Source organism: Argiope bruennichi, chromosome 1, assembly GCF_947563725.1.
Source record: "Argiope bruennichi chromosome 1, qqArgBrue1.1, whole genome shotgun sequence".
In the NCBI taxonomy this organism is placed as follows: domain Eukaryota; kingdom Metazoa; phylum Arthropoda; class Arachnida; order Araneae; family Araneidae; genus Argiope; species Argiope bruennichi.
In genome coordinates this window covers 104,876,500-104,903,939 of record NC_079151.1, presented here as the reverse complement: position 1 = coordinate 104,903,939, position 27,440 = coordinate 104,876,500, and the positions used below count along the sequence as shown (strand labels likewise).

Here is a 27,440-nt window from a genome sequence, read left to right as displayed (position 1 = left end):
TGTGCCATCTTTCACCCGACATCTCGTAAATTACGCTCATATTCTCTGTGGATGACTGAACAGGTTTTCTATCTTGAATATATTGTGTAAATTCCATCCATCTCACTCAAAGTGCTTTTGAGTTATGTTCACAGTCTCAAAGGCAAAGAGATGGAAAAAACATACAAATATAATGCTGAAAACGTACTTTTCGAACTTCACAGAGATTTCAAACATAGAGAATTGTTAAACTTTCCAGTTTAAATTCTTTGATGATTGTAATATTTCCTCTGTACTTCGTATAAGAGAATATAAAATGTTCAGATTTTCATATTATATGAAAAAAGAAATGATTTAATAGTGTTGACAGAGAAAAATATATTTATTATAAACATGTAATGCTGCTTCGCAGCAGGGTTAGTTCAATCAGAGGAAAGATCGTTTTACGATCACCTCTCTTGAGTGTTGATCGGTTGCCGCGTCAGTGATATTAGAGCTTGAATGCTTGAATACAAACTTGGCGACCATTTGGAGACAAAATAGATATTACTGGAAACTTCCAAAATTTTAGCAGTTCAGCCAATGAGAACCGAAATACGCCTGATTGGTCCAGAACCTTCGCTGTCCACCTCCCGGGAACTATAAAAGGCAGGCAGTCTCAAACTGTAGTCAGTCAGTCCTGAAACAAGCCGAAATCAATCTTGAAACGAGTCACTGGTGGAATAGTCCAGCGAAGAACAACCTTTATATGGAGCTGAAGCGATTGCTGAACTGAGCTGTGTGCCGAGTCCTTGTGTTTATTGCGAAAGCAACATCGAGTCATGTGGGGAGTAGCCAGTCGTGTGGTAGTGTGTCAACAGTTGGACACAGCTAAAGCGAGGAGACAGTGAAAATTTACTAACGTTTGGAGGGACCGTAGAAGGAATCTACGTAGATTTATTCCTTCTGCTGAATTCTGCCTGGCCGCTTTATGTGCGGTTGTTTTTATTGCTGATTACTACTTGTGGGCTCCTATTTGTTGTAGTGTGCTGCTGTGTCTTTCCCGTGTTTGTCTCAACATTATATTTGTCCTTTTCATGTCAATAAATGTCATTGTCTGTCACTAAAAGACTGTTTATTTCATCCATCGAAAATTCGGCAAAGAACCTCGACGGAAGTATTCCGTAACATATATAATGCATTTTTCAAATATTAGCTTCTTTCAGTAACTAATTGATTTTACGTGAATATTGGCTGTATTTAAATAAAATTATAACTCTGAAGGCATAATTTGATGCCTTCAAGCTGTAATATTATTCTTTTAGTATCAATAAAAGTAGACCTTAAAGCCAGGTTATTTTAATAAATACATACTTATTCCGTTTATTCTGCACATGAAACTTCTTAATGGAGTAGTGCTTCAGAACATCATAACGGCCATAAAAAGATAATTGGCCAAGGTAATTATTTTCTAATTACGTGTTATCTTTAACGATCATGCATTTTTTCTGACAATTCCTTTAAATTTCAGTGCTAATTAGTAGAATCTATCATCTTCTCCAGTTTTTAATAGTGAAAGAAAATCGCGTACCAAATACTCAATGAAACCATGTAATGTAAGCATGCGTTGCGTGAATTTCATCTCACGAAATAAATATATTATTGAAAACTAAAAAAAAATATTAAAAAAAAACAATAAAGATTCAAGAAAAGACTTCTGGTTGATTAAATTTGTATCATTAAATAGACTTTCTTTTTTTAAAAAATAACAAATTAATTTGTAACAAGCAGTTTCATTATTATTATTATTATTATATATATATATATATATAATATCGTTTTAAAAAGTTAGTATTTGTTTAATTTTTATGTAATTAATGTCCTACTTAAAACTTTTAAAAATAACTCCTAAGTGCAAATTGCTAAATGCCGATGAAGAGCTTGATTGAAAAGAGATTATAATCGTGTTTGATGGTCATTTCAGCTGCAATTTCTACCAGATGAATATGCTGATCAATCTGCCCCCGATGTCCTCTAACGTACACGAGAGTATACGAAAATATGCCTTAAAAAGATTATACCTTAATTTGAATCTTGATCAAGACATACAGCCAAACAAGAATATGCAAAACTTTCATTCATTTCTAATGAAGGGACAAAAGTAGGAGTGAGAATATAAATTTGAACTTTCACCATACCTACAAAGCCTTTATCTATGGACATAATATCATTGATTGCTTCATTTTTCAACTACCAAGACGTTTTTGAATGCTGACCGCTTAAAAAAAGCGTTTCAAGATTTTTCCGAAACCTAAAAGACGCAATTGAATATATATATATATATATATATATATATATATATATATATATATATATATATATATATATATATATATATATATATATATATATATTGCCAAGGCATCACAAGACTAGTAGAACGAATTCATGAGCCCATGAAGGGCTTTATTTTATTTTTTGATGTTTAACAGTTGTGTGCTGTAATTTATAAATCCAAAATGTATGTTTATCTTTCTGATTAAACTAAATTTCAAATGAGAAAATAATACTGAAAACATGATGGAATGCGATAGTTATGACTAATAAATCATTAATATTGACTTATAAAACATTATAAATAATATGCTACTATTCTTTAACAGAAAATGTAGCATCTCAAATTGGTGGAAAGTAAATGAGCCGATTTGCTACACCGTTCATACTTTTAAAACCTAAAACGACGAAGTCTCATAACTCTCAAAACCAAAAAACAAACAAACAAAAAAGAATCCGAAATTTTATTTAAAAAATGTTCTTAAAAGAAGAAAAGGAAACATCTTTTAAAAAACAAAAGAGAGCAAAAAAAAATTTTTTTGTGTTATTGTGTTTATCGAATTATATGACAGTGCACAAATAACTTAAAAGGTAAGAAATTAGAAAGTCTAATGTTATATTGTATCTCAAGTAAAATTCGGAACTTTATTAAGAAATATAATATTCCTCAAATATTTATTAAATTGATTCAAATATTTAGAAATATTAAATTTAAATTAAAACTGATCAATAAACACATCTAAAAAGTGAAAAGTGTTTTTTGTGTAAAAAGAAATTATGTTTCAGAAACCCAAATTAGAGTGTGAATTCACAAAGAGCTTTTTTTCTATTAACAGAATGAAAAGTGGTTTCATTATTAACTCAAGTAAAACTATTCTCCGATTTGTAGCTCATTCTTAAAACAAATAATTCTTTCGAAATTCATGTACTTTCGACGAAATATTTGCTAAGAAGTATTTTCAGGCCTTTTGAAATTATAAAACTTTTATGAAAAAAATGGTACATTTTATTTTTGATTTCTTTTGAAATGTAACAAAAATATTGTTTTTTGAATTTATTAATCCTGACATTTTATAGAATCATTACTTCTGTTTAAGGTTTTAGAACTATAAAACATACAGAAAAAAATGTTTCAAAAACAAATTATTGCTACCCTGCAGAAATATGGAAATTTTCATATTATAAAGAATGTGAAAGAACAATTAAAATGAGTTTTGGAATAAAAAAAAAATGTTTTTAAAATTTTAACTTCAGGAGAAATCGAAATACGATTTTACTGTTGATGTTTTTACTCGAAATGACCTTAATCTTGAAAACTTAAACTGATTATTTTAATATACAACATATGTCTTTTTTTTATGATGATTTACTTAGTATACTTTCTATTAGAATCTCCTAAAAGTTATAATCAGATGTTCTTGCTTCTCATTTTGGAAATATTTACTTGAAAAACTTCCCGTTAGTTAAGTAAAAAAAAATTGCAACTAAAAGAAAAACTTGCGGTTGGTTTGATGGAAGTTTTCAATTAGCTTATTAGTTACAGTTCTGTTTTCTTAAAGTAAAATAAACAAATAAGAAGAATTTAAGATGGGATTATATTATGAAATTAACTGCTAATTATTAACTCGACTATAATTATGAAATTTTTTTACGGCATGCAAATCTGTGATTAGAATGAAAATGTTTGAAATTTTTCATGGCCATAATTTTTACTGTTTAAAAAACTCGTGTTCGTCATGTTATAAATCATAAAACACATGGTAATACTTCATGTATTAAAAAAAACAATTAAGGGGGAAAATAAAGTAAAAAATAATCTTCATAAATAACCTTCTCATTGGATATATATATGTAATATACCTTTCTCTAAAAGCAGAAGATTCTGTTGAATTAAGTTTGAGCTAGTTAGTAAAACAAGTTTTGAATTATTCTTTAATCACTAACACGAAATTTTAAAATTAATGATAGCCATTAGTGTTCATATCTAAAATCAGCTTACATAGCCTGCCAACCCATCACATTAAACGTATTTTTTTTGGAAAAGTCTGATGACATATAGCAATGTTCCGTAATATCATTGGCACCGGGTTTAGAAAGAAGATCGTTTGGAAAAATTAATTTCATTGGTTAGCAACATTGATCACTCAACTTTAACGTCACCTTCAACGTCCATTGCGGTTATTGCCTGCAGAAGGAGAAATATGACCATACAATTAAATTAAATCATAGAAATAAATTATGACATTCATTAACTGACACTGAAGTAAGAAATCGATTCCCATATGAATGTGGTAATAAAATAAATATTATAGGGCTTCTTTGTGAGTATAAAATTGAAGATGATGATCATGAAACTAAGGAATCTATGATGATTTTAAGCATGCTCATTTTTTAAGCTGTCACTATGTCATTTATCCCCCCGGTACGAGGAGGACAAGGACCAAATCTTCCTAAGAAAAATGCAAAGAGATAATATATAAAAGATTGTATATCTAAAGAAGAATATGAATTTGGAATCTGAAAAAAATATAAAGAAGCTTAGTGATTATAAAAGTTCTATTTAAAAGAATAATGTAATTAATTTGTAATATATTACTTATTATGCAAAAGAATATTTCATGGATAAAGAATAAAAATATATCTATGAGATGCACAATGGACTGATATGGTAAACCCTAGTATTCCATAAAAAAGTGTGTCGTTGTGGACTGGTGGTAATGTCTCGGTATCAGAACTGGAGGGTTTCGAGACCTGGTCCCGCCGAAAAACCGCCATGTAAGTGGGTATGGGTCACGGTGGTATAAAACCGTCATGTTATATCCGTCGGAGCCAAATGTCCTCCCGCTGGTGCAGTGTGCAAGTTTGAAGAGGGGGTGACAGATCTGGTGTCGTCCTCGTCATCTGACCACGATTCAAAATTACAAGGTCAGTCCCAAAATAGCCCTAGTGCTGCTTTAAAAATACAGGATGCTAATATAAGTAAGCTAAACTAAGCCATAAGTAAGCCATAAGAAGAAAAAGATGAATTTAGAATCGGGAAGCAGGAAAGGATCGTCTGGTAATTCTGACAGACATTTTTAAAAGTATAATAAAGTTAAATTTCATTGTATCATTTTTTACACAAAAAGATATTTCATGGGTGACAAATAAAAAAAAATATATACTGAGACGCTCTATGTACTGAAACTTGAATTTGAAAAAAACAAAAATAAAGGTAAAATAAAAGAATATCTTATGAAAAATTAGAAATTAAATTCTTGCGACAGAATAATTAAAATAATTATGGTAGTATTTTATATTAACAGTTTACATAAAACTCGTACTAGAATATTATATTCCACATTAAGTCAATCAATTATTAGTGATGTTACTCATAATTTAACATAAATATGAGACAAATTCAAAATCTTAGAAAGAAATATATCATTATTTACGGAAATAATTCTATTATTTAAAATTTTGAACTTATTTCCGCAACTGCAGCGCCGTAAAACAATTTTCCAAAAATAAAAGGAAATGTTAATTGTGATAATTTTTTTAAATTGTATTGTAATTATTAAATGCTCATTAAAACAAAATATTATTTAATTTACTTTTCACTGTTTTTTTCATAAAGAAAATATTTTTACCCACAGAATTATAGAATAGTTTCAGTTATCTTAAAGATTTATAAAATTTTATAATTCTTTTATTTAATATAATGAATGAATTATGTAATCCATAATCTTACGTATTTCATGTTATATTTGTAGAAATAAAAATTGTATTGTCTACGTCGAGGTATAACAAATAAGAGGCAAAACTTTAATTTCTTTTACAGTTATAATATTATTAGCGCATGCTAAGTAATGCGATAATTGTTGTTTACTTTTTCATTGTTTAAGTTTGCAGTTCACAAATGACTTGAGCATGTTAATTGTGAATAACATTTTTGGTGCTTCGAAATGGTAGTTAAAAAAACTTTAAATAATATCAAATCCTTTATTTATTTATTTTTGCTTATTATACAAAAGAAAGTGAAGCATTCAGAAAATATGAATTATAAAACAATAACTATTCCCCCATAGTTGTAAACTTTATTAAAGACACAAGTAAAAATTTAATTAAAAATATCTTATTATGTCAACAATATCTCACGTTTATGTTATCAATGGAGAAAATCTGTATTCCAATTGCAATTCCGGTGCAAAATTAAGTTGAATATAATGGAAATTAAAACAAGGGACATTGTTAAAATCAGAATTCCTATGGCCAGAAAGTTCTACTGAAGTAAGAATAATGGCATATACAAATAAAAGCGGAAATATTGATATATGTATGTATCAAAATGTCTTTAGAGAAGTAAATTAATTTTAACATGAAATATTATTGTTTTATAGATATTAATTGAAACATTAAGGCACTCTTAGGAAATCTAACATTTTTTTTTTCTTAAATTTCTCTTATAAGAAAATGGAAATCCTATCCCCGAATTGATTTGTAACGGAAAATTGGTTAAAGAATGCGCTATTAAATAAGTCAAGAAAATGAGCCATTTTTTTCATCCAAAAGGCAAGCAATAATCGATATTCTTTTTATTACGAAATAATTAGACCTTGTTTCAACATCCGACAAGAATAATTCGAAGAATTATGATCAAAACAGTTGGAGGTATTTGAAAACGATAATTATCGATGAAAATGATTTCTTCTTATCTACATTTTTATTCGCTAAAACTTTCATAAAATTCTTCGTAAGTACAAAACTTGACTTGTTTATCACATTGTAAGCTAGATAGGTCGTTTTTATGTTTTCAAGTGTATAGCTTCTATTGTATGTCTTGTCCATACATTTATTTAATGTTTTATTTTGAGAACATTTCACGATACAATTATTTAAGATGCAATTAAAATCACAGAGGACTTTGTCCCATCGTTGTCTAAAAGTCGTTACCAAAGCAATTTCTGATAATTAATTGTTTAGGAAGCCTTTATATTGCGATGTATATCTTTATAAACATTGGAAAGTTAAGACGCATAAACGTTTCAATGATCGGGAATTCTTTAGTAAGAATAGACTTGAGATTCGAATTGAATGCTAATCTACTGCAGGTTCAGCATTCATTTTATTTATATTGCTCCTATTAAAATCTTTATTGGGTGTTCCAAGATTAAAAGAAATTAATTCATTTCCAAATCTTGTAAGAAGTGCATTTTCCTATTTAGTCGTTGGTACAGAAATAAAAATGAAAAAAAAAATTAAGAATTAATCTAATTGTTAGAGCCCTAAAATTGATTAATTTAATTTAATTATCCTGAAAAAATTTTAAGAACCCTGAAATTAAAATTATTAATTTTCATTTAAAAAGAATTTAATGTTTCACGAAATAAGTAATTTAATGTATATTAGGGAGAAATTATTGAAAGCATTGAAATGAGAATATTTATGGCTGGAAACTGTAAGGAGAAATATTTTATTTTTTGTTTCCCTATCACTTATTTGCATAATTTTTTTATATTAAAATGAAAAATATTTATGTCTCTCAGAATGGATCTGAAATATGAATTTTTTAATCATAAATGATGAATTTAAATTTTTATTTAAAGTAAAGATAAAAAAAAATTTAAAAATTATAATTTATAGAAACCATATTTTTTAAGATTAAAAATACACAAAATTATGTATATAATTTAATAGTATTTAAAATGTATAAGTATTATCATAAGTAAAGATAAAACAAATATATGTGTCACGTAAAATTTAAATCCCCGAATTAACAATAAAATAAACAATTTTTCACAAAATAAAAATATATTGCTGATATCTTCATTTAATTATAGTCTACCTTATTAATAAATTTCTTTTAATCATTTCAAAATTGTAGCATGTTTATTACACTTATTTCTTTATTTTATGGAAAAAATAATTTATTTTGGTAGTAAGGTAAATAAAATAAATAAAGTTTAGAAATAATTTTATTAAAAACGATGACAAATTATTTTTAATTTTTTAAAAAAAATATGTATTTTATCTTTACAGAAAGTAAAATAACACTCCTGGATTATATAGTTGTAGTTGATATTTCATTGCAGTTGCCATAGTTGTAGTTGACTTGTCATTTCATTTCAAATTCTAGAAGACATTTAGCTGCCCAAAAATCCTCATCTAATGCATCCATTTAGTTGTTTGAAATCCCAAAAGTATTTAAAGTCTTCTGCGATCTATTTTGTAACTTTTTCTACTGCTTGTGAGTGTGAAGGAATTTTTAACTCCTTCACATCGCTAGTCCATATTCCAAAGAGCAGTTTCAGTGTTTGTTCAAGTTAGTTATGAGAGAAATTCCGTTATTTTTGTAAACTACCGATTATTAAGATCTATGCAAGTATTCTGTCTCAAAGTAAATTTAATGGTTTGTAGCCCGTCTTTGCTCTTAAGTCCATTTCCAAAGCTTTTGCTTTCGAGACATCTAATAATTTTTCGTGACTCAACAACATGCTCGGAAAGAAATGTTCTGGGCGCACTTTAAAAGCTTTTCTCTGTAGATTTGATAAAACAATAGCTTTTAATAATCTTTTAAGCAATTGTAGCATATTGTTACCTGAACACAATTTTGAGTTTAATAAATAATTTCCGGAATATATTTTATAGAAAACCTAAAGGTAAAGTAAATTTTAATAAAAAAATTTAGTAAGTTCTTTATTTGCAGACTTGGATGAAATGATGCAATGAAAATGCATAAAATTATATTTGACCTTGCTAGTCATTATGCATGGGGAATATTTCCAGAGTTTCTGCTTTCCTTCTTTTGGTGATATTTATCTGTTAGTAAACCCTGACGTATATCCCAGAGACCTTTCTGGTTTTAAAATGTACGTACACACTAGAAGATTTTTTTTTTAACTTTAAAAATTCAGTTTTTTCTTAGCAGATCATTAATATATATTTAAACTCATTTCAGTGAGAAAAAACCATATTACACTAATTATTAATTAATTAAATAATATTTAATAGCTAATTAGCCTATTTTTTGAAACATGATATCTTAAATTCTAATTTGCACAGACACACAATTCTAGTTGGAAATTATGCCTAATATTAGTCTTCATGTTGTCTGCCTCAATCAAGTTATAAAAAATAACTATTTATTTTTATTGACAATTTTTTCATCAACAATGAATATAAAAAGCAAGATTTTTTCTGTAATTTTAACTTTTAAATAGCTATTAAAAATTTATTTCTATAAATATAACTTTGATTGAGGCGCAAAACATCCGCTATTTTATATAGATTTTGATATATAAATAATGGTATTTGGTTAATTTCTTGTTGAGTTTTGATTGTTTGAATGAAGCAACATAGTGGAAAAATATCCTTCTTCATAAAATCAGTTTTAAAAACACCGTAACTAGAGTTTTGAATGAAAGCACCTCAAGAAAAACAATTATAACTCGAGAAATACTTCGAATATTGACATATTGGTATCGTTTCAAAGCTAAAGGGTCAGAGAACATTATTAAGCAATAAAAAATATTCGTATTTTGAACGATTTTCGAAGTGTGTACATGCACATTCATTCATTGTAAGCAGCCTTTGGTGAAATACTTCCTATTTTTATTATTCAACAACTGGCGACATTATAAATTTTTAAATTTCTTTCTATTGTATCATTGAAAGAAATATGTATAGGTTATCGAGGTGATGTAATTTTCCTAAAAAGCATTTCGTTCAAATGAAGCAAAAAAGCACTTCTTGTAACACATATTTTAACTATCTATTAGAGACTCCAATATTTCTTTTTGCCATCAGAACTAAAACTTGAATATACTTCTCATAAATGCAATTTTCTCAGTAAAGTTCAGTATTGATTATACTATTCCCGAAACACCTTTCAGAAATTTGCATTCAAAAATTTGTTGAATATGGTTCTTATGTAGGCTACCCTGATAAAGTTTTCACTCATAATTTCTTTCTTTACTGTTTCATAGTTTCTACAATAGCAAGTTGAATAATATTTTGAATATATTTTATTCTTTCACGATTAGACTTAATATTTATTCCTACAGTGGTAAAATATTAATCTAAGTTTAAATTGGAAAAAAAATGAAGGAAGTAACTTTAGGCTGGATTCCTCATTTCCTTCTTGTATCCTATTTTATTCACTTGTAATTTAAACTTCATATTTATTTCTAATTTGGTTAAGTTCATTTGTGTTTTAGATGTAGCAGCATTGGTAGTATTTAAATAAATGCATCTACCTTTTAATAGTTTTTGACTCAAAAAATGCTTACTTTATAAGTTAGTTTCATAAATATTGCTTTAATTTTATGGTTTGTAGTTTCTTATATTTTTACTGTGTAATTTTCTGGAATTACAGCATTTAAATAGTGTAAAAGAACTCCTATTATATGATAGAGTGTTCTATATTCGAAATGACTTAATAGTCATATGCGCAAAGAAAAATGAGTGATGCCGTGAGCTTTATATTAGTCCTATTCCTCTTTATCTCTATTCTTAGCGTAATTATTTGTATATTCCAAGTACAAAAATATTAATGTCAGAAAATTACAAAATTTAACATCCTTTTAATTTAACTTAACGTTTAAATTTCCATTCTGAAGAGTTGATGCGTTATGATTGTTTTACAGTGTAATGATAACTCTACTTTTCTACATATCAGCAATGAGCCTTACGTTTGTCTAATTGATGCCAATTTTTTAAAATCAAGTTATATTTTATTTTGAATCACAAATTCACGCTTAATAGATTCCACATTAAGTATAAGATGTGTAAACATCTATTGAGACCGAGAATTCGCTTTCCTCCAGTAAATGAGAATAAGGGCCAGTGAAATCAGAAAGAGAACCAGTTAAGCATTAACCAACGACCAATTAACCTCGAGGCGTTGCTACCTTTCCATTCCATCTTACACTTCACCTTCCTTTCATCTTACGATCTTCTGTACAAAAAAGTTGGAGCAAATTGAATTTTGCGTAATTTTTAATCAGGCAATTAATTAGAAAATTAAGAACACTAACTTTTTTTTTTGTTGTTGAAAGATACATCTAACACAAAAAATATATGAATTGAATAGAACGATATATTCAATCCCCACACTTTTGTTAACTGGATTTTTCTCGAATTTCATTACTTCTTTTTACTAAACTAAAATGAAACAGAATATATATATTTTTTATTTTTTACCATTAAAGCGACACTCACTACATGAATAGGTTTCTATGAATGAAATAAAATGAACCTAGAATACTCTAATACAATGTAAATTCAACCTTTTTTTTATACATCCATTATTTTTTTGAGCCAACCTTATTTACTTTATATCCCCTCCTCTCTTTCACAAAAGGCGACACAAATCGCATTCTATACTCTCTAAATATCGGACGATAAAAATAAATCCAAACTTTTTTCCTTCACTTCGTTTTTTTTCATCGAATATAAAAGAAAAAATCATTGTCGTATTTTTTGGAAACAATGAAATAAACATTTAGAAGAGGGAGTTTGTGTAGAGTTTTTGATAAGACAATTATATAATCTCGCTTTATATAAGCATTGCTTGCTTTCTTAGATTTTGCACGTTCGTAATGAACCAATTTTAAATAAAAAAAAATTTCATAAATATTTACTGAAAATATCAATTTCAATGTTGAAAAGAAGCATATGAATGATAAAACAAAAGCTTCATCGCTTGAAAGAAGCAATTCATATTAGCAAACATATTATCAATTATATTAAGTATAAACTGAGCAGAGCAGTATTAGATTATTTTCTATACCTGGTGTCCCATAAATTTGTAAATACTTTAAAAATTCATAAAAATAGAAGGAATGAGTATATTTTAATGCGGTTTGCGAAACTGTTATTCTCACGAAGGGGGATTTTTTTTTTCATACAAAAAAAAATAGTTCAAAAATTTGTCGATAGAGGGCGCTAAACACAAGCAAAACATACAATTCTACGGGAAAAATACTTTTATTTGCATGCAAGCAATTGTTTACATGCGTATCACACCAGTACTACAGTACTTGTTCTATGTGTCCGCCATCACCACAAATAACAGTTTGGAAGCGGGAGACAACACTGGTAACTGCATCATACAGCATATCCGGATGAATGCATGAGATTTCGTGGCGAATGGCTTCCTTTAGCTGCACTAACGAAGTTGGCCTATGGCGGTACACCCGAGACTTAAGGTAACCCAATAGCCAAAAATCAAGGGGTGTTAAATCTGGTGAGATTGGGGGCCATTCATGTGTAAAGTGATGGCTGATTATCCGTTCTTCAGTAAAAGTTCTCAAAAATGCCTTCACTTCGGTGACGATGTGAGGAGGTGCCCGTCTTGCATGAATGTCACTGTGTCAAGGATATCGTGCTCCAATAAGGACGGTGTTACTTCCTTCTGTAACATTTCCAAGTAACTTGTTCCATTAACTGAACATGTCTTCCACCCTGCTTTTTTACAGGGCTTTTCAAAGAAAAAAGGGCTTACAATAATATATGCAGTGAAACCACACCAAACTGTAACCCGTGGTGAATGCAGGGGCTTCTCAGTGTAAGCGTGTGGATTCTCATGTGCCCATATTCTACAGTTATGGGTATTAAATGCTCCATGCAAAACAAAATGAGCCTCATCGGTCCACAATATTTTCAGCAGCCATCGCGGATAGTCTTCAATTTTCGCCAAAGCCCAATTTGAGAATTCCAATCTCTTAGCTGTATCATTTGGTAAGAGCTGATGTAGCGATTGCAATTTGTATGGGTACAATTGCAATACACCATGAAGGATACGGTACACCGAAGTCTTTGGTATACCAGTTATTCGTGTCACTTTTCTTGCGCTATTGACTGCACTTGTAGACTGTTCTCTTAGCGTGTCCATTTGCGAAGAGACATCGGGGGTACGGACTGTTGTTAAACGAGGTGCACCACTACGTGGCCGATGACACAAACTTCCCGTTTCTCCGAAATGGCGTACTAGGAAAACAAGTCCAGCAGGAATGATCGGCCCTGAACTTTTTTTCAATCTATTCTGGGTCCTAAACTTTCGTAAGGCTTTAGAAGCCGATTCGTTGCTGACATAAAACAACTTTACCAATAGTGCTTTATCCACCAGTGTCAACATCTTAATAAAACCCTTATGCAAACCTTTAGAAATTAAATGGCAATCTCTCACTCTGCCTTTCATAAGACTTTAATTTGCATATTTTCACTGATTTGCGTGTGTGCAGCGCCCTCTATTGACAAATTCTTGAATTATTTTTTTTCTGTATCAAAAAAAATCCCCTTTCATGAGAATAATAGTTTTGCAAACCGCATTCAAATATTCCCAGTCCTTCAATTTTTATGAATTTTTAAAGTATTTACAAATTTATGGGACACCCGGTATATTAATGATGTTGTTTTGAATCTCCAATATTTGTGCACTTTTTCCTATATAATAATATCGGAAATATTAATACTCCTGATTAACGATTGCGTGAGTAACATATTTCTTAGAAATTGCAGTTTACAACTAAAAAAAATTTTTTTTTTCAAAATGCTATTGACAATTAGGAATAAGAAATTAGTCACAAAACGATGTTAGTCACAAAAACGATGCAATATTGCCTTCCTTGTCATTAAGTAAACACTTCTAGCCAGCAAATATAAGTAGTATCACTAAGCTATGATTATTATGTTTCTATAAATAAAGATAAATTAAAATATCTTATAAAATTCTTTTATTTTCGACAGTTTTTTATATCATGCAACAAAAAGATTGGGATAGTAGGTCATGTTACACATATGTTTCTAATAGTAAAAATATCTTTTATATAAAAATATTTATTTCACACAAATTATAGAAATCGATAATAAATAAAGTATAGTTTGTTGAAAAAAGCAGAAAACTTCAATATTTAGATTTTCGAAAAATCACAAAATGTATTCCAAAATGTTTTTTCTTTTTCTTGTGAAAATACTTTTTGATAAATGTTCTTACATAATAGGGAAGTATTTACACTCAGTAACATATTTTACAAATTATCTAACACGCTGTAATCTGTTGGAGCTACTTCTTTCCTGCCAGATCATGTATACATTATCTACTTCGAGAAAAAAATATTCCTAAAAAAGTTAAATCAATCATTATCATATTTTATTTAAAGATATTTCAATCAAAATATAGCATATATTTTTATATAACAAGCAGAAGATTGCATTTCTCAGTTGTTGCCTTCGCCTTCATTAGCGTCTAGTATAACTACATATTGTTACAAACCTATAATATTGCTACCCGGCACGAATAGAGTCATCGTAAGAAAGACCGTTGTACGATCGGTCCTGTACGTGATGAGATCAATGAACTTAGAGCTTGGCGACAGACTTGGCGAGCATTTGGCGGCTTGGCGATAAATTTGGCGAGTTTGGCGACTAAATGGATAATACCAGAAAGTTCGAGAACTTTCACGATCCATCCACTAAAACACGAGGTACAGCCAGCTACGCCCTGATTGGTCTGAAGATTCTAGACCCGCCTCCCGGAGCTATAAAAGACGGGAAATCTGAAGCTGCGAGGAAGTCGTGTCGTGTGTATTGGAAGAAGTTGTGTGGATCTTCAAAAGTTGTGTGTGTGTGAGAGGAGTCGGAGTCGCCGACAAATAAGAGGTCTTGGAGGATTAGACAGCAAGAAAGCTGCTGAACTATAGCAATTAAATGCGCTGCGCCATTAAGATTAATTGACGGTATTTGTAGTAGAAGAAAAAAAATTTGTATCTTTAGTTTACTCGTATATTGGAGTCAGTTGCATTATGTACTTATATTTTCAAGTTATAAGAAAGTAAAGAAGAAGCATATTCTTAAGTTATTCTAAAAGTTTTTTTTAATTGAAAGGGTAATTAAATGAGGTTAACCAAACGTGCTAAAGCTTTCTTGCACCAAATTAACAAGACAAACGGTTTTGTTTCCTTACAAACCTAGTCAGACTAGGGCGACATAATTCTTGCCGCAAATGAAACATGTTTTCGCCACAAGGTAATATGCTCTTCCCATAACTTCTAATAAATGGAGCTACCTTCATTTCACTGTAAGTACTTCAAAAAACCATTTTGAATATATAATAGTGTTCATTTACAGAATGAATATTATGGCACTGATCATATTCCGTCATTTGTTATTCAAATGAATAAAACCTGTAAAAGTACAATTTATTAAAAAGTGTATGGGAGAGTTTTTCAATGTTATACACAAATATTATTTAGCCGAAATTTAAATTATTTAAACAATTTTGCAATATCATTATTCTTTGAATTAATTTATGACTTATGAAAATATACATGAAGAGCTATTTATACATTAGCATCGCTCAAATTAGCATTCTAAAAATTTGAATAATACTTATCAATTTATATAATTCTTGAAATCATGTAAAATCTAGTTAAAAATAAGCACGTTCAAATTTCGGTAAGAGAAATATAATTATATAGAAATGGAATTTTAAAAGAAGCATGTGCCTTTCAATTTTTGGACTTCAATTAATTGAAACGATCATAAAGATGTGTTAGTATAATTTTCTTTTGTAATGACATTTCTTTGTTGCAGTTTATTTAAATTAGGAATAAAATCTAGCAAAAATGAAAAAAAAAAAGCTTGGAATTATCTATTAAATAATGAAGTTCTGGTTAAAAAATAAGCATGTAATCATGAATTTACATTATAGGTGTGAATAGTTTATGGTCATTTTGATATTTATTGTTAATTATTTTGATACATAATTTTTTTTGAAAAAAAGTAACGGAAATCAAAAACTGAAATCTAAATGGATGAGAAATAAGAATAAGACTCTAAAAACTGCTAGCATTAATTTTAATTTTTTCGCCACTGTCGTGTTAATATTTCTACTCATAATATAATCGCATAAAAATTCAATTGGAAAATATATGTACAAGGAATTTAATGATTTTTATAATTACTAGATACTGCAAAAATATTTTATTATATAAGTTGCATGTCTTAATATTGTCTTTTAAAATAGTCAAGATAACATTTTTAGCCATCCTAAATGAAAATACACGATTATCATACATTTTTATATTTGCTGAATTTTGAACATAACTAAGCTACTAAAATTATAAACTAGCACATATTAAACATACATATTTCAAAATAATTCTGGAATTTGCATCTCTAAATTTTTTGGCTACTGAGGTAAGATAAGTAATTTTATTCTGCACTATATTTTAATCATTTTTAAAATTTATCTTTTGATCGCCTTCCACTTTGAATAATACTTCTCTGTTCTCGAAACATTGAGAATTTTCCCGTCCCGTCCAGTAGGAACCGAGTTACGCCTCGAACGTTCCCGATTGGTTGAGAGGCTTCTAGCCCCGCCTCCTGAGACCTAGAAAAGGAGCTGCAGCTGCCGGGGAGTCATCGTGAATTGAGTAGTAGTGAACCAGTAGTAGTCAGAAGCGACAGAGAATAGTCGGAATCGACGGTCAAGAACTGGTCTTCCAGGGATAAGCGGAGCAGCGACGGAGTCAAGCTAGTGCTGAACTAAGCTGTGCGCTACTGTTTACAGTAGAGTCTGTTGTTCCTGCACGTCTCGACTGAAGATAATTCTTCTGTGCTGTATATAGTTGTCGTCTTTGTGCTGTCCTGTGTGTCTTTGTGTAAATAAACGTCGTTGTTTCTTTTTCTACTGCTGATTGAGCGTTCTACATACCATATAACTTCCACTATCCAAACGAACCCTCCGAAATTTCGCAACAATATTTATAAAGTTCAAACATCTCCCAGCCTCGAAACTGGTTCTGAAATTGTCTTTCAACTTATGCATGCATAAGCAGCAAAGTAGGTCACTTAAGGGACAATTTATGTCCCTTAAAATTCATGCATGCAATTTCAAGAATTACAAAGCATTTAGTAAATAACATAATATAATGTATACAAGACAATATTTAAGTGTATGCATAAGTTAAATTCTCTCGCAAACAAAACTTGACAAATATAAATTCATGCAATACTATATTCTATAATTATACATAAAAGTAATAAGCTAAATCAACAAATGAACAGACATTACAAGCATTTGATTCGGGTAACTTTCAGGTAGAAAACATAAGTAGAATAAGTAGTTCAACCATTCAAATACAAAGATGTTTGATGCTATCACAAAACCAGGTTTTACTTAAATTCAGCTTTGATTTGTTTGAATTTGCAATTACACAATAGACCATTGGGACAATGCTATTTGTGACTTGGTTATGTAAGCAATAATCTATATAGATTCTGCATTGTTAGACCACTCCAAACAGTTTTTGGTGCAGCCAGTTCCAAATTGGTCACGGGGAATTGAATCCTGTCCTGATTTACAATGGATTAACAGAAGAACAAATAATCTGGGATTTCCAAGATTGTAAACAAATGTCCTTGTGTTGAAATTAAGTTTACTGCCGATATTAAAATTTATCACTAGAGATGCTGGGTGCAGTCAAACGATTGTTTTCTAGTGCCAAATTCAATGTATCCCTTAAAATTCTATAAACACGATTGCGATATTTAGGCAATATTCACATATATCTATATTCAACAATATGTATTCATTATAGGTTTTATATTCTTTAAAGGTTTCCAGGCCTACATTTAAGAAATTAGAGCTGAGATAAATGATTGTTCTTGAACTAGCACCATCGCAGGTTAAAAAGTAATTTGTTTTGCATGATGGCCAGGCTTTGTTTATAGAATGCAGTTTCATGACATCTACTATATTATATATGCAGAGATTGCAGCCATCAGTAGTCCCATGCATTGATATTGAACAATCAAGTCAAAGTCCCATGACATAGGCCTTTTATTTCAAAACAATTAAATTACGAAAGGAAAAGGAAAGATCGGACATTCTTACAAAGATTTGGATTTCAAAATTTAAGGGCATTCAAAAATTGTTATAACATACTGCAATAATTCATAATACTTATCTTTAGATGATAAATTGCTGCGTGGCTACTATGTTTTAAACTGAAGCCACAAATAAGGTGCACTGAGATTTGGAAATATGACAAGAAAGAAAATTAAACAAATGCAATACTCGAGAGTCAATCCAGTAGAATTTTTAACCTCGTCAGTCCTGAGGTACACATATGTACCTGCATTTTTTTTTTCATTTTTTCTTATCCGGCAAAGTTAAATATTGACAAAATAATGCATACATTTCAATATTTATGAGTGTAGCTTCCATTTCGCATCAATAAATAGCACTACAGTTCGATATTTTTTTCATATCCATCGCTATTAGAGACAATGAAAATGGCCTTGAACAGAACACACAGCAAATAAGTACATTTTTTTTTAATATTTATTAAACGCTTGTATATGTTTTCATAAAATACTAAGTGTCTGATTGAAGTCATTACCAAATTATATCTTGTTATCTATAATAGAATCAGTGAAAATACAAATTTAACTTGGGTACACATGTGTACCCCAGGTGTTTTCGCGCCCCTTTTCTGACTGCTTGCGATCCATTGCGCTGTTTATCTTTTGAGCGCTTGTTTTCAAATTGTCATTTCTTGTCCTTGAATATATTGCATATATTTTTTTATAAATCATTCTTATGTTATGTAATGTTATAAAAAATATTTTTAAATTTATATTTTAAATTTAGTAAGAAATATAATTTTATAGCTATCTTGTCAGTAATTGATATTTCAAACCGACATGTATAAAATATACGGAATTTTATAAGCTAATAATTGTTTTTCACGTCAAGTGGCTTTAACGCGAAAGGAGTTAGAAAAGGTATATTAGAAAGAAAAGGTATTTCAAGGTAGTTCAAGAAAAGGTATTTTAGAGGAAGCAATAAAATTTCTCATGTATCGAAGATAATGAAACCTGGCAAATAGGATGAATGGGTCACAGACAATAATCAATTGTGCCTTGTCAAGTAAAAAGATGATAAATCCGTGATTATTGCCTTATGACCTATCCACATGTATAGATAAGGAGTCAATTGGAATAGGCAGAAGACAGACAAAATAATTGAAAGAAAAAGCTGATAAAATAATCTGCTTTTGTAAAAGCATAATATGGGAGACATCGACTATTATTTTGTATATTACCGGTATGCAGTAATTACAAAAAAGGATCGCCGCGAACAGTCACGCATTTTGTAGATTTAGTAGTTGTCGATTGCTTGATATACTATAAAATGAAGGCAAAGCGACAAGCTGAGCTGTCAGGAATGAGCCGAAAATGTCATTTCCGTATTGCAATTTCAAATGCATATAATTTGGTGCCTGTTGAAATACGAGGAAATTCTCAAAGGAAACCAAGAACAAGTAAAAAATCATCTTTCAATGAAAACAAAATACAAGGGTCATCAAATGATGGAAATGCAACTACAAGACCACCGGAGATTTAATTACAACCATCTGGTGAAAATACCTCTAAAAGAGCAAGAAAAATTGTCCCTTCCCAATTAAAAAGAAACAAGACTAAATATGTCAAGCCATCTACAACATTACATGGATGATAAGAATGTATCAAAATGCAGGGCGCCAGGATGTAACTCTAGGAGAAGAGTTAAGTGCTCAAAATGCAGTATCTACTTACGTAATATTTTTAAAATTTCATTCAAAATAAGCTTTAATAGATTATTAATACAATAAATTGTATTTTTTCCTTTATAAGGCCTTAGAATAAGAAAAGGTATAGCTATTAAGTAACCAGGAAAATTAATTTTTTTTGTAGAGGATGCTTTAACTTGTTTAAGACCTGAGGTACACATATGTGTACCTTAAAATTATGGGACTTAAAATTATTTTGTCAGCAAATATTTTCCCCATAAGCTATTGAGGTGTAATAAAGGTGAAAGATCTTGAAATCAAATTTTTTAAAAGTTTTTAAAAAAGTCAGGACTGAAGAGGTTAAATACATGAATTCGAGATTAAATATTATATTAAGAACTGATATAATGATATATTGAATGAATTGAAAGTCTGAAAATTATTAAATTGAAAATTAGAAAACTGATACAAGCAAGGAGAGGAAAAATACTGAATATACGAAGACAAAATAATTGCCATTAAACCATTAGAAAAACAAAATTTCCACATTTAAAATGAATTTGGAAATGCATTAAAAATCATAAGATTCGTTAAGCACAATCACTTTCATTTAGCTCAATTGTGTGTCAGAAGTCTAATAGGCTATTCTACTCTAAAGAAACTTAAAAGCTTCAATTATTTGCCACTCCAAAGATGTACCAAGAAATATCCGAATTTCTTTTCAAACTTTTCTTGCAAAACAATTACTCAGCATTCAAGTTCATATTTTGTTACGATGTTTAAAACAGAAATTTCAAAATGATTCCGCTTACAAAACCAACATCAGCTTTATTAAAGAATGCTGAAGATTTTTTTCTCCATACATACGATTAATATTTACTGTGTCATCTCATGTAAGAAAACTGGTTCGAAACTAAGTTCTCTAGAAGTTCAGGTGTATTCCCACATTCCTAGTGTTCAAAGTACAAGTTAAAGCTTCTTTATAAGCCCTAACTTAGAAACATTTGTTGGGGCAATTTTTCTTGGTTCCTTTCATTAACTTTATACATATCCCGCCCTTCATGTTCCGCAATATAAAATAGTTGGATTGATTGCGTATTATTCCCTCAATCAGTTAACATAATTCAGGTGTTAGTTATTTTAAATAAGCACTCGGGTTGATAAATATCCGTCTATACTAGTACTCAAAAGAATCTGAAGTTTTCTCGTTCATTTACCTATAAACTCGTACCTTTAGTTATCTCCCATTATAAAAATCTTAACTTCATCTTTTGAACATTAAAACAGAAGCATTCTGAAATTCCCAAGTTTCCCTGTCTTAAATTTTTTGTAAATATATAATTATGGAAGTTCAATATTCGGAATAGTTTATCAAAGTCGGAACCCTCAGAATTGGTATATTTAGAATATAAGACAGTTAAGAAAGAATTGGCATTCTTACGAGCTACTATAAGAAATGCTTAAATACCTCTTGATTAATTGGAATACATTCCAATAACGCACAGTTAGACAACTATTCTGCGGTTATAAAGACAGTAAAAAGGTGAGCATTATCCAGTTGCCAGTAATGAAACATTGAACTTGTTTCCACTTCTGTAGTGTTTAAACCTCATGGAAATTGTGTCCAAGAATGTACAGGAATCTAATTTTCACAGATATCTAATCATTTCTAATCAGAAGAACTCTTTAATGACAATCTAGCAACCTAAGTCGAAATGCATTGTTAACAATTGATGCTAAGATCAGAACATCTAATTGGTTTGACAAACTTGTTAATAGTACGTTTCCATCATTTGAAAAACAAGTTTTTGGAAAGTAAACTTTTAAAATCATAATTCGGTTAATTACAATCAGATTGAAGAAAAAATAATGTAAACTGAATTTTTTTAATAATGAACTTATTTAGTGGTTTGCAACTATTAGACTAGTTTTTAATATTGTTGTTGTTGCTGCTGCTATCCCCTTTGTATTGAAAGCCGATTCAAACCAAATTCAAAAGATCTGAGAGAGGGGTTCAGTAGACAGTGTAAGTACCCCTGAGCACCCGAGGGTAGATATCTGACATAATCTTATATGAAGATGACACTAGCTTGCACAAGATCGTTTTACAAGGAGTTTTTCATAAAGCTCACAGATAGAAGGCAGGGCATAGAATAGACAGGGCAAGAAAAAACCATGCTGAACCAGGACTCGAACCCAGAACGTCTAGATCACGGGAAAGACGCGCTAGTCCTAGGCCAGGATGCCGGCAGTTTTACATGTTCCGAGTGAATGACGAGATTCAACAGCTTCTCGTATAACCAAAAGAATAGATTTTCCCATCTAAGCCGTTGATCACAGTTGTAATGTAACCTCTAATAGTGAAAGTATTCCAGAGAATCTTAAATTTATAATATGCTAGATTTATAAAATTTCTGAAATATTTATTTCAAGTATTTTTTTACTGGTTAAATAACTTATCCAATTGAACTTGAAACAAAATGATTTCTGCCAATTTAGGTTGCATTTGAGATTAGGCAGAGAATGACAACTAATATTAAAAGAGTATAAAGTATTTTAACTTGGCAATTTGAATCTAATAATTAAATATTCTAAAACCTGTTCTAGATATACTTCTGGGTTCAGTATTTGGAGTACAAGTCATTTGAAGATAGTAGGCTCGAATTCGATACAAGATTCTGAATCATTTTTAAAAGATTCCAGTATGGGACTTATGATTTCGCTTTATTTTAAGTATCGTTTATAAATGTAGAACGCTTTCTTGGTTTAAAAAATAGTCCGAGAATATTTTTCTTGTTTCAAGTTAAAAGAAATCCACACGCTTACACTCATTTAAAAGATTTTTCATCAATAATTTTTCCAGCTGTGTTCCTATTTCAATTAATGTCTTGCCTGTGCAGATTATCAAAATTAACCAAGGCAAATGACCAGTATATCGAATGTTATATGGATCAGGAGATTATTTTACTGCAGAAATATTAACACAAGAGAAATCTTATAAATAATCTGTTTTTTGTAAAGGTGTATCTGAAATTTTATTAATGTGCAAATATTTTGTATTACTAATAATCAAATATATACGATTGTAATGATATTCATTCAGTAATTATATTTAGCCTTCCCGCATTAGTAGACTATCAACTTAATAGCTTTAAGGCCAAACTTTGAATAACTGAAGTCACTGTCCAGTTCTAGTATTAATAGATAAGAGACCTAAAGGTTGATGAACTACTTCCATAACAAAAACTTCCTTAATTCATATTTTAAATCAAAATAGATCACCCAAGGAGATAAGTTCAATTCATGCAAAGTTTTCTTTTTTAACCAAGTTGAAAGATGAAAACTGCAGGTGGAGCTGCTGTGTTATTAACTGAATGCGATCCAAAATTAAGATGGTTTATTTAGACTCAAGAATCAGGCCCTTGGTGGCATGAAAGAGTGACATGCAGTACGACACAAAATCCATGCTGAAACGACTGCATTCAGAAGATCCTGAACAAATTTAGTTTCCACGTCTGAATTTATAGTTAATTAAATTAAAATATGGATGTTTTAATTAGTTTTTTATATGAAAAGAATTTTTTGCGTAACATACTGTATTAGTACAAAGAAGCGTTTACTGGATATATACAGCTTCAATTTTGTATGAACCACGTGATAAAACAATTACACTAGAACCAGTTTTTATTTATAGAGCAATCACATTCACGAATTAAAATTACTATCGCCATCTCTAATATTTTTTCATTGATATCTTGCTAACTATTTAAACTAGTCATGAAATATTAGCATTTCAAAGTATGCATAAGATGTATCCAGTTTACCATTTCATAAAAATGTACTGTATTTTATAACAGAATCCTATTCAAAAAAATCCCATCATTTACAGCAACAGTTGTGTAGAAGGGAAGGTATTGGTTTTTAAGACTCCATTTAACGAATCTAACATTTTAAATGCGATCTGTTTATAATATTATAATGAGACAAATTTTAGATGTAATTAGATAAAATAGCATTGATAATGCGATAAACTACAGTTCAAATAAGACAGTACATATTAGTACTGAACATTTTTTAGGAAACAATAGGAAGATAAAAACTTAAGTTAAAATGACAACTCATCACATACCTAAATTCAATGAAGATTGAAATAACTCGTGCATCTCAAGCACTTCTGAATGGGCTTGTTCTTAATTTTCATGAATCCATCGGACATCTACGGTAATTTTCTCAAGAATCGCTGTTTCCATTCGATTGCAATTCGTAATAGGGTAGAATGAGAATTTTTCATTACGTTTAAAATAAAAAATGCAAACTTCACCATGTAATCAACTCCCACCTATAAGAAAAAAAAATATTTCAACATCTAAAAGCCTAAAACAGTTTTAAAATCACCGCTGAAACATTGATGAGTAATGAAAGCGATTGTATTAAAATACCTTCCTCTTGGAATTTAAATATTTCAAATTTTTATTAATACAATACATGCATTTCAGATTGGGCATCTCGTATTGGTTAATTAAAATCTCAGTTTCCTGAAAAAACATTTCATTACAAGTTGCGCTTTCTAAAAATATCTTTATTCAAGTTTCATGCAAAGGAGATATCAATCGCCATTATCAATAGAAATAAGGATAGACATTTAAGTATTTAGAAATAAGGCAAGAAAAATTAATTATTTTCTCTAAGGATATTCGAAAAGCCGATCTTGAGGAAACGGGCCATCTTTCAGTCCTAATATTCAAGGACAGTCACAACTGCAATAACAGATCAATTAGCAGAAAGCATTTAAGCTCAATATTGCAGATTTTTGTTTAAATAAAAGTTTGAAGATATAAAATTCTACAATCGCTAAAGAGCAAACGAGCTCAAATTATTCTTATCTAAGTTTTAGAATTAGAAGCAAGTTTTAACAAAGGGAGATTTTTAAATCAAAAACACATTACCAAGTAGCAAACCTCGTCCAAATCAAAGTTTTGATGACGAATTAGGGTAATTAATGTCTTCATGACATGGCAGTTCTTGCTTGTGAGATATTACAAGTAAACATATGAATGGTGAATAGTTTAGCTTTGCTGAAAAATCTAAATTTTAATACAGGGTGTCCATTATTGTCGGGGTTTCCGTACCTCATAACTTTCGAATAAAAAATATTACGCAAAAACCGATTACGTATTCGTAATTACGACTCAAAGAATTTTATTAATGCTATTAAAGTGTAAAGCTTGCACAATTTGCACTTTGTAGGCATTCAGGCGAAGGCGATTATGTATTCGTAAATTCACTGAACAAATATTGACTCGAATTGAAGATGATGAAAATTACCTTCGGAAATGGTTCTTCAGTGACGAATCCACTTTTCATGTGTCAGAAAAAGTGAATAAACATAACTGTAGAATATGAGGCTCGGAGAACCCGCACGATTATCAAAAGTCAAAATTTGTTCAGCGAATTTACGAATACATAATCGCCTTCAGCTGAATGCCTACAAAGTGAAAATTGTGCAAGCTTTACACTTTAATATCATTAATAAAATTCTTTGAGTTGTAATTTACGAATACGTAATCGGTTTTTGCGTAATATTTTTTATTCGAAAGTTATGAGGTATGGAAACCCCGACTATAATTAATGAACATCCTATAGTTTATTCCACAGACTTACGAGCTTAAAATCCTGATTAGATGATTTCATATTTAAATATTTAATTCGTTTAAAAGCAAATTAAACTCAATCATAAGAATTCTTAAATCTTTAAATTTTACTTCAAGTGTAAATTTCTACAGATCGATGCATGAATCATATTTAATTGTATTTAAAGTGTTTAATACCATTACACAAGTCAGATAAGTATTCAAGTTTAAATATCTGAAAGTAATTTATTTATAATAGGTTGATAATGGAGTATGTCCCTCAATATTCCATAAATCATTCACAATAAAGGAAAAAATCCATGTTATCAGGTGACAAACTTGAAAAATCTAATGAAAGAATACACCAAAAAATAGTTTTTGTTAAAGCTGCTTTAGAAAAAAGAAATGCTTGAAGATTGAGATTCTGAATTTCATAGAATATACATTGCATAATTTATCCGAAAAACATTTTCTTACTCTTACACAAATGCATACGAAATTAAATAATGAATAACATGCCACCCATTTCAGTTTTTAAATTATTCAATTTACTAAATGTTTATATAGTACAAGCGAATTAAACTATTCTATTCAGAAATCAACAGTTATTTCAATTTCCTTTCGCGACTGCCGTAAGGCGGTATGATGAAATTAAGACACTTATGAGGAATAAAACCATTGCACTTAGATAAATATTATCATTTGCAACGAAAAGATACCGCATCCAATTATAGAATTGGACACTGAAAGCAGCAGAAAATAGTAACGAAGTACTGAAATAAAGCTTGGATATTTGCAAATCCTTCAATTTCAACGGTTTTAGATATCCTTTTATATTAAATCTATATAAAAACTGGCAAAAGAGCTTGATTGAAGTGTTACACTTACTACTCTTACTTAAATAGAAATATATACTCAATATATCGTAAGAATTTTTGAGTAAGATTAAGGTGAAATTTTTTTTATCACATTTTTCAAGTACTATGGTCCAGTAGTAAATATTTAAACATAGTCCATCCAGAATTATTGACTGAAATTTCGGCAGCAAGTTTATATTATTATAGCATTCCAATTTTTGCCGAATAAGTTTCTTGCGCTTAATTTTATCAAATCCATTTTTAACCCTTTGGAAATCGAATGTCTTCACTCAGCCACCATTCAAGATGATGCATCATTGACATTTTATTTTTTTTAAATTTTAATTGTTACAAATGCTTTCAGAATGTTAAATGATGTAAATTAGTTTTTCAGGGAAACTCAACAGTTGCATGTATTTATTTTTTAGTGTAATAAATACGTACATGCATTAAGTGAATAATTATGCATCGAATTATTTCCGATTGCAAAGGGTTGATAACCTCAAGATTACAAAATATTTACAAGCCCAAAAACTTTGCAATTTTTTCCCTGTTTAGATCATAAATACACATGAAATAATTGCATATAGAAAAACAAATGAAAGAAATTATGCAGGTATTAAAAACAGATATAAGATATAGATTAACAACCAGAATAATAGACTAGGAATTACTTACTCAATGATGATCCAAATACGACTTGTGAAAAAAAAAAAAAAAGACGTCTTTCTTCAAATTTCGAACTAACATCAGAAATTGCTCTAAAAAGTTAAAATATCATTCCACAATGTGCATAAAAGACAGATCTTGAGCTACTTATTTAAAACAATCAGTCGTCTAGAAGCTCTTTTTTTTTTTTTTTTTTTTTTTCATTACACACTCATACGTTCAAATCTCAGAAACAATGAGAAAATGGCGGAAACAACCGAAATCTGAGTTTTTATATCTGAAAAAGGAATTCAAACTATGAATTCAAGCTACCCCCTAGCGGCCTGTTTCATTGGGCTATAGCGTTTGCAAAAAACATTCAATTCTATTCATATCTTTATTTAATATATAAATTTATTTTGTTTGAAGCAGCAAGAAAACTAAGCATTTAAGCAGCTGTTTGTTGTTTTCTACCA

The 27,440-nt window shown here is 29.7% G+C and overlaps 1 long non-coding RNA gene across 1 annotated transcript; it reads right to left on the bottom strand.

Annotated features, from left to right (window-relative positions):
- Window positions 1-14,037: 14,037 nt before the first annotated feature.
- On the bottom strand, window positions 14,038-27,173 carry LOC129978159 (uncharacterized). Its single transcript, XR_008785223.1, has 3 exons — window positions 26,995-27,173; window positions 23,959-24,168; window positions 14,038-14,391 (listed from the first exon to the last, which is right to left on the bottom strand). It is a non-coding gene; the product is annotated as an uncharacterized LOC129978159 (long non-coding RNA).
- Window positions 27,174-27,440: the final 267 nt, after the last annotated feature.